This window comes from Gavialis gangeticus, unplaced genomic scaffold (genome assembly GCF_001723915.1).
Source record: "Gavialis gangeticus isolate Ggan-Ray unplaced genomic scaffold, GavGan_comp1, whole genome shotgun sequence".
NCBI classification, from domain to species: domain Eukaryota; kingdom Metazoa; phylum Chordata; order Crocodylia; family Gavialidae; genus Gavialis; species Gavialis gangeticus.
Genome location: NW_017729033.1, coordinates 19,345,344 through 19,354,548, shown reverse-complemented (window position 1 = coordinate 19,354,548; position 9,205 = coordinate 19,345,344).

Here is a 9,205-nt window from a genome sequence, read left to right as displayed (position 1 = left end):
TATAGTTTCCCGGGTCCTCCTTCCTCCCTTTTTTGAAGATGGGAACCACTTTGGCCCTCTTCCAGTCCACCGGTACCTCTCCAGAGCACCACGAGCGCTCGTAAAGCCGTGCCAGGGGACTTGCAATGACCTCAGCCAGTTCCTTTAGAACTCTAGGGTGGAGATCATCCCGACCGGCTGACTTGAAAATGTCCAGCCCCAGTCCAGCCCGTCTGTCTCTGGTTTAAGTTAAATCAGAGTCCCCCAGCATCCCAGCATGCTCTGTGGGCTGGGCTCTCTGCTCCAGAGGGCTGGGCTGGCCCCTCCTTTCTGCTCCCTGGCTGCAGCTCTGGCAGAGACTGCATATACAGCGGGGTCTGACTGGCTTCATCCTGCTCCCCATGCTCCTTTGCACCACTCCCTGCTCAAGCAGGGATTCCCCCCTCCCCTCTGCCTGACACAGACCCCTCTCAGCATTAGTTAGCATACCACATGCTGGCTACAAGTCCGTGCTGTGGGAGATGGGACAAAGGTAGACAGACATTGTCTGTGCTTAGTGCTCTTTGGAGCTAATCAACAGATAGCTGGTAATGTCCCTTCCTTGGAAAAAGTTGTTTAAGAGCTTGAACTAATAAGAGAGGCTTTGTTCTGTTTGATGGGGTGATAAGTGCTAACAATTCCCTGCTGGCTCCTGTGCTAGTTGGGGGGACCCCATCCCTAATCAGAGCATCCCGCTGAAGCCTAGCCGTGCTCCCCTCAGCTCAACACTGTGGATGGGGAAGAGAGGGCTGCTTTAGTGCCCCCCCAGCTTCTAGCCTAAGCCACTGCAGGCATGTGCCTGTATTTCAGGAACGAAAAGGGAATGTCTATCCACCTCCAAATCGGTTCAAGCTTTGCAGGTTAGATTAAACTGCAAAGATTGAATCAATTCAGGCTCACGCTTTTTGAATATCTGACCCTAGCCTCTGAAAACCAGTGCACAACTTCCAAGTGCCTGACTCTGGAGGTAGGTGTGGGGTAGGGGCAGGCTTTTCTGAGAAAGTAGTTGTTTTCCTGTTTTGCAGCTCCTGACCAATCAGCCAAAATGGTCACCAAGTTTTCCAAGTATGGGGTTAGCATTATGGCTTATCAGGATGGAGTTTCCATTGTGCTAAACACTGTACACACTCAGGTAGATGTGTCTCCTGCCTTGAGGAGTTTATTATAATGATCTGGGTTGGACCAAGGCACTATTCTAGAGAGGAAGGGTTCCACAATCATATTTCCATTGCCCGAGGTGTTTGGACCTCCAGCTTAAAGAGTTACTATCAAGGGCATATTTGACTGATTTTGATTTTATATCTTTATACAGGTGTGTGGGTACTTTTTCAAAAACCAACCACATCCTGATCTTAAAAACAAATATTAGTATGGCAGCAGTCCAGTGGTTTTTAGTAATTCTATAATGTCAAACAATAACAAACCTACTCAGCAATAACAAATTAGTCTGGGCTCATGATAGAGGAGGTAAAACCCGGCTAAGAAACACATTTCAGAATCTGGCTTTGAACAGGCTATTTTTAACTGCATGGATCAAATGGGTACAGATACATAACTCAAAAGCACTACGGTGTATCAAAGAGGAATTCAGTTCACAGTAAATAGAGGCACAGGATTTAAATTTCATCTTCAAGAGAATTATACGTCCTAGAAAGAGTAATCTCAACAGTTTGGCCCTCCCAGCTTTCTCATGGGAATAGCCAGAATCTGCTGCTAGACAGTTTCTGTATTGCTATCAGCATTTTGCTGCTTGTCAGTAATTGCTTTGCCAGCCGACTAGTTGCTTCAGAGGGTTCTGAAGCTAAGACTCACTGCTCAGTTCATTACTGCAGAAGGAACTTACCCTCTCTCTTGAAAAAAAAAAAAGCTTGCAGAGATTGTACTTAGTAATGTACTCAAATGTGCAGGACAACCCTTCTTAGCTAAAGAGCAGTGTCATTCTTTGGATATTTGCTGGGTTTTTGGTTGTAGCCATGTTGGTCTAAGGACATAGGCAGGCACAGTGCTTTGGGTAGATGTGATAGCTTTTACTACACCAGCTGAGTAGTTGGAAAAAAGTTCTTAGCAAGCTTTCAGGTGCAATTGCCCATTTTAAGGCACCCTTCTCTCATTCCTTGGAGTCTCAGAACAGCAGAGGCTTCCTATGCCTGAAGGAGGGTGATTGCACCCGAAAGCTTGCTAAGAACTTTTTTCCAACTATTCAGGTGGTCTAAAAGATATCACATCTACCCAAAGAACCTCGCCATTCTTTGGATACACATTTTTGGTTGATAAGAGGACCTGTGAGAAATCCCTGAAAGTGCTTAACTCTCAAGTTACTGAGTGCAATGATCATGACCTGCCCAGCTGGCACTGCAGATTGCCAGTGTCTGGACCACAGGGACAAGAACGCCATCTGACACTAGCGGGTGCTGCTGCTTTAACCCTAGATGGCATTTTCATAACAATGTTCCAAGCTTGGGGCAGAAGAAAGTCCAGACTTCAACCATGACGCCAAGCCCAGTCTCACATTTTTGCTGCACTCGGAGTTGAGAGATCTAGAATCTGGGGAAGAGCATGGCTAAGCAAGCCGTGTTAATCACGGGCTGCAACATCCCTGCTGTCAGACAAAGTCCCTGCTGCAGTCTAGTCGGCATACAAGGGTTTCCAAGCTTAATGCAGACACCCCGTGGGAAGCAGATGCCCACAAAGCACTCAGCACCTATATAGATCAGCAAGAGCAGCTTTATGAATTGTGATATGGGTAGAATTGTGGAAGAGTTATATGGAAATTACAGGTAAACTGAGGCAAAGGCAACCTGAAGCCTTGTGATTCACCTCAGGCTGCATGCTGGCAACGTGGCAAGAGATGGGAACTGAATCAGAAGTGGTGATTCGCGGGCCTGGATCCTGCTGGGGTGGCTTGCAGCAATGCTACTCTGGTTTGGAGCATGTACCTGAGGAAAGATCCAAGCTCCCCCTTGCGCTCCAAGCCTGTGACTTCACTGATTTCAGGGGAGTTATTCCTGATTCACCTCAACATGACTGACATGAGATTGCAGGTCTTAAACCTTTTTCGGGGGGGGCAGAGTGAGGAGAAGAGCCTACTGCTCCTGTGCCTTACACCAATACTTTCTCCACCAGATCACACTGGCTGGGACACAGGCACCTACATTAGAACAGCAGATACCGTCCTGTGCTATTGAAGGACGTCTCTAGAAAATAACTCACTTCCTTACCTTGATTGGCCACACACAGCAGGAAGGAAACTCAGCAGTTTACCACAGGGAGGGATTCTGTTTCTTATTTCAGGTTTCTGTTTCTCTGTTCCTTATTTATTAGCTAATACCTTTTACTGCTTCAGGAAAACGGCAGCAGCACACCTCAGCTGGGAGTAAGAGGATCTCTGTTCTTTGGAGCATTAGTCGAAAGAAAGCTCCTTACAAATCCTAAAACCCTTCGGTTTGCCTAGACCTGACCCACCCTGCCTCACTGTAAATTAGCCATCATGAGAGAGTCCAAGCAATGCAGCTGCTGTTCTCACCCAGAATCATCATTATCTCCTTAACAAGGTACAGGGAAGCAAACTGATGAGAGTCCACCTCATCTCGATTTTCTGCACATCTGCTGAAGGCTGCTACCCCTGGCACTGCTGAGCCTGTTTGACTAGAGGGGGACTTTAAAGATTAACTTGTAAGGATGCTAAAACACATCAGATCTGCAAGTTGTATCCATTACTTCGCGATCTGCTCCAGTGCTGCATTCCTCCTTATGAACATCACTGAGCAAAAACACATTTTGCCTTAAGATTTTCTTTATATGCATCATATTTGTGAATTGGTCATCAAGAATCTGCATATTACCATCTGCTGCAGACCGAGATTCTTGTCATCTCAGTTTCAGTAAGTGGGAAAGGAATGATACTTCATCGGTATGTGAGTCTCTCTCCAGTTGCCTCCATAAGTCAGCAAGCTGCTATAACCAACCCAGCATACACCTGTTATTTCTATAGTGCCAACAGTGTATCATCTGGATTCATTTCCTATTAGATCCAGCTGTTCTAGCTGATACGCTATTTGACCTTCTCAGCTGGTTCAGCACTTGGTAATTAAGAGTTTATTACATGCAAGTTTGACACAGTCTAGACATTTACATGCTGTGTTTTCTTGGGTGAGGCAGAATTTACTCCACCTGTTTTACCCACCAGCATCTTGAGGGATCAGTTGACTTCTGTTCAGTAGCATGAGGTCATCCAAATGTCTGCAGATATCACGCTGCATCAATATATCAATCCGGCCCTGAAAATTTAGTGAACTGTGTTGCCTGGAAGGCAAAGTTGAGTGGTTCAAGCTTAGGATCTGAAACCAGGGGTTCATATCCCAGCAGAACCAGATCTCGACTTAATTTTTTGTAAGTTAGGAGAAACCACAGTGATGGAAATGTTAAAAATACCTAGACAGATTAACTATCAAGTAGCAGCCCTGTTCCTAAGGGAAGAATGCAAAATGCCCAAGGGGAAGCTGAAACAGCAGGGCTAATATTTGGCTAACATAGACCCTCATTAATTAAAGGAGAAGTTACGTAAGGAAAGAAGGAACTACTAGGCTATGCACATACATGCTTCCAAGCCTTCAAAAGCTTATATCCTTGCAAATGTCAGTTCACCAGTCAAGCTCTCCAATTAACGTAGGGGCATCACCTCTCAGCATTCACCCTCCTGAGCCCATCAACACAGAATCATAGAAATGTTTCTCAGGAGATCACCCAGTCCACCTCCGTGCTGTGAGGCAGGATAAGTGTGCCTACCCCAGCTGTGACAGATGTTTGTCTAACTCTAATTTGCTTTTAAAAACCGCCAGTGGGGGAGATCCCACAACCTGCTGGGGTAGCCTATTCTAGTGCTCGTCTGTCCTTATGGTTAGTGACAATTTCCCCCTGATCTGGCCACAGAAAATGGCCTATAGCCATGACCAAACACAAGTGCATGGCTGCAGACAGCTTAAAAAATGGCTGATCAGGCAAAAGTCTGAGCTGCACCGAATGGGGATTCAGATGAAGATGTTTCAAAATAGAGCATCTTCTGTAACTTGTGTCTGCCTGCCTGCCAGACTCCTAGCTGTATGCAGAATTGGAGGAGGGAAAGTGAGCAGAGGGAGTTTGGTCTGTGGTTTTGCAGCCCCCACTGGAGGTTGGGGCAGGTGTACTGGAGCCCTCCTGAGGTGTGGGGGGACTCCAGTTCACCCACTCTACCCTCCAGCAATGGCTGGGGAACCCCTACAATGAGCTGCCTCTGCTCCCTCTCCCCTCCCTTTCTGAAAACAGGGACAGGCTGGGAGGGAGGAGGGAAACCAGGCAGCTAGATTCCCCTCCCCACTGAAACCAACAGTGAACTTCTGTTTGGCCGGGAGGGATTGATGTAACTCAGAAAGCTTCCTGCAAAGCCTTCTGATTTACAGCAGAGAGCTGCACTTCTGTCTGCAACCCAGCTGATCTGATGGGGGAAGCCACTGGGATAATTCACACATATTCCCAATTTTCTCATACTGGAGCATGAATGAGGATCCAGTGGCTGGGATTTTCAACTCCTGTTACAGAATCATAGAAAACGAGGGTTTGGAAGGGACCTCAAGAGGTCACATCTAATCCAACACCCTGCTCAAAGCAGGACCAGCTCCAACTAGATCATCCCAGCCAGGATTTTTTCAAGCTGGGCCTTAAAAAACCTCCAAGGATGGGATTCCACCAACTCTCTAAGTAACTTGTTCCTGTGCTGCACCACCCTCCTAGTGAGAAAGTTTTTCTGAATATCCAACCTAAACTTCCCTTGCTGCAACTCGAGATCGTTCCTCCTTGTTCTGTCATCCGCCACCACGGAGAACAATCCAGCTCCATCCTCTTTCAAACCCCCCTTCAGGTAGTTGAAGGCTGCTATTAAATCCCCCCTCCAAACAAAATAAACCCAGTTCCCTCAGCGTCTCCTCATAAGCCATGTGTTTCAGCCCCTGAACCATTTTTGTTGCTCTCTGCTGGACTCTCTCCAACTTGTCCACATCCTTTTTACAGTGGTGGGCCCAAAACTGGACACGGTACTCCAGATGTGGCCTCACCGGTGAAGAATAGAGGGGAATAATTACTTCCCTAAATCTGCTGGCAGCACTCCTACTAATGCAGCCCAGTATGCTGTTAGCCTTCTTGGCAACAAGGGCACACTGCTGGCTTATATCTAGCTTTTTGTCTACTGTAATCCCAGGTCTTTTTTGGCAGAGCTGCTGCTTAGCCAGTCAGTCCCCAGCCTGTACCGGTGCATGGGATTCTTCATCTTATGTGTAGGACTTTGTACTTGCCCTTGTTGAACCTCATAAGATTTCTTTTAGCCCAATCCTCCAATTTGTTTAGGTCACTCTGAATCCTAGCCCTACCCTCTAGTCTGTCTACTACATCTCCCAGGTTGGAGTCATCCACAAACTTGCTGAGGGTGCACTCTATGCCATCTTCCAGATCATTAATGAAGATATTGAACAAACCAACCCTAGGACCAACCCCTGGGACACTCCACTTGATACCGGCTGCTAGCTAGACATGGAACCATTGATAACTATCTGTCGAGCCTGACAATCCAGCCATCTTTCTATCCACCTTACAGGCCATTCACCCAGCCCATACTTCCTCAGCTTGCTTGCAAGAATGCTGTGAGAGACTGTATCAAAAGCCTTGCTAAAGTCAAGTTATATTACATCCAGTTTTCCCCACATCTACAAAGCCAGTCTTCTCATCATAGAAGGCAATCAGGTTGGTCAGGCATGACTTGCCCTTGGTGAATCCATGCTGACTGATCCTAACCATCTTCTCCTTGTCTAACTGCTTAGATATGTGTTCTTTGAGGATCTGCTCCATGATTTTTCCAGGCACTGAGGTGAGGCTGACTGGTCTGTAGTTTCCTGGATCCTCCTTCTTTCCTTTCTTAAAGATGGGCACTATATTTGCCCTTTTCAAATAATCTAGGACTTTTCCCAATCACCACAAGTTTTCAAAGATGATGGCCAGTGGCTCTGCAGTCACATCTGCCAATCCCCTAAGCACTCCTGGGTACATCCCATCTGGCTCCATGGACTTGTACACATCCAGCTTTTCTAAATAGTCCCTAACTTGTTCTTTTACTGCTGAGGGCTGCTCACCTCCTCCCCAAACTGTGCTGCCTGGTGCAGTAGTCTGGGAGCTGACCTTGCCCGTGAAGACTTAGATAAAAAAGGCATTGAGCACTTCAGCTTTTTTCTCCTCATCTGTCACTAGGTTGCCTCCCCCATTCAGTAAGCGACCCACACTTTCTCTTGTTGCTACCATACATGTAGAAACCCTTCTTGTTCCTCTTCACATCCCTTGCTAGCTGCAACTCCAGTTGTGCTTTGGCCTTCCTGACTTGCATGCCCAAGCAATACTCTTATACTCTTCCCTAGTTGTTTGTCCAGGTTTCCACTTCTTGTAAGCTTCCTTTTGTATTTAAGCTCACTGAAGAGTTCCCTGCTAAGCCAAGCTGGTCGCTTGCCACATTTGCTATTGTTTCTGCACATTGGGATGGTTTGTTCCTGCACCCTCAGTAAGGTTTTTCCTGTCCCCAGACTGAGGGAGCCTTATGGGGTGAGGATGGAAACCCTGGTCATTGCTCCCCTCATTCTTCCTACTTTGAAATCCTGGCTATGATGTTTGTGGGGGAGACGGCATACAGCCAATTCATGGAACTTAGAGTATGTTAAACCCCTGTGTAGCTCCTCTCACTCAGGAGTAAAGTGGCCTCAGTTTACTGTAGCTTACTCCTCTTTGGACTCTCTGGGCACTGCTAGTGGATTTTTTTCCACCTCCCCTGCACTGGCTTTCAGGGGCATCTGCACTGAGTTATGTGCTGGAGCCTGATGCCCCCTCAAGGGGGCTGAGGAATAGAGGAGTGGCTGCCTCCTCCTGCCCTGCTCTTCACTAGGCAGCTGCTAACTGGATGTAAGGAGAGCAAAATCTGATCTGCAAACTCTTGTTTTGTTTTCATCCATAGGGCAAGGGCCGTTCCTACTGGCTGGCAGGGAAGGAGAGTGCTTGTGGTGAAGGTAGCACCTTTGAGTGGCTGGCTCATTTCTAAGGGTCAATATGCAGCTTCTGTTTCATGCACCATGGCCCTGACTTCTTTGTGCTTGAGCTGGTCCCAGGGAAAGGCCACTCCCAGCTGGTTTCAGTGCAATGCCTGGGCTGTGCTCCAGCTGGAGTCTCTTTTGCACATTTCGGTATAAGCAACATTGAAACATGCAGGGGAATACTCAGCTGGCCTGTTTTGGGTACATTGCAGAGGCTCTGAAACAATGGGAGTTACCAAAGGAGTATGTGGGAGTACTTTAAAAACTTGCTCTGAATACTGCCAGTCTAAGCCAGTGGTGCTCAAGGTTTTGGGCCCATAGGCTAGATGAATGGCACAGGACAAGTCTGTGGGTTGGACTGGGTCCTGCACTGCCCCTATGCATTTGGATCAGGCCCTTTATGCTGGGATCAGGCCCCATGCCACCCCTGCCTGGCCTGCATGCTGGGATCAGGCTCTGTGACCCTGTGCTACCCCCACCTGGCCCCATGTGCTGAGATCGGGTCCCATACCACCCCGCGTGCCTGATCTAGCATGCAGGGCCATGGCCTGCAGGGCTCTTCATAGACTTGTGAGAGGCTGGGGTCTGCCAGAGGACATGGCTCTGGGGGCTGAGCACCTAGGGTGCCATCATAGAGGGCAGTCCAGTTGTCCTCTGTCCTCTATTGATTTGAAACTGGATATAAAGGCCTTGGGTTTCGTATCAATAGAGAACAGAGGACAGAATAGCAGAAAACCGGAAAGTCCTCTATGACGGCCACCCTATCTGTAAGAGGTTGATGGCGAGCGTCCCAGAGCCACTTTGCCTCCCCGTTGAGATGGTAGTGTCTCGTCCTTTGGAAAAATCCCCCATCATGCCTTTGATGTTATGGAAGATAGATGTCCAAAGTGAGATGTGGTGCTTTTCTCATCCAGGCTTGCCACGGTTTCTCCTGCTTCTCAGGTTAAGTTTGTCTTCTTTGTTTCCTCCTGGCATTCCCGTGGCAGGATGTTTCAGGCACCCCGTCACAGGGGCTTTACCTCAGATCAGCACTAGCCACCAGGACTTCCCGGACCTCCCTCCTCTCACAAGCTGAGCTCTCCAGGCACTTC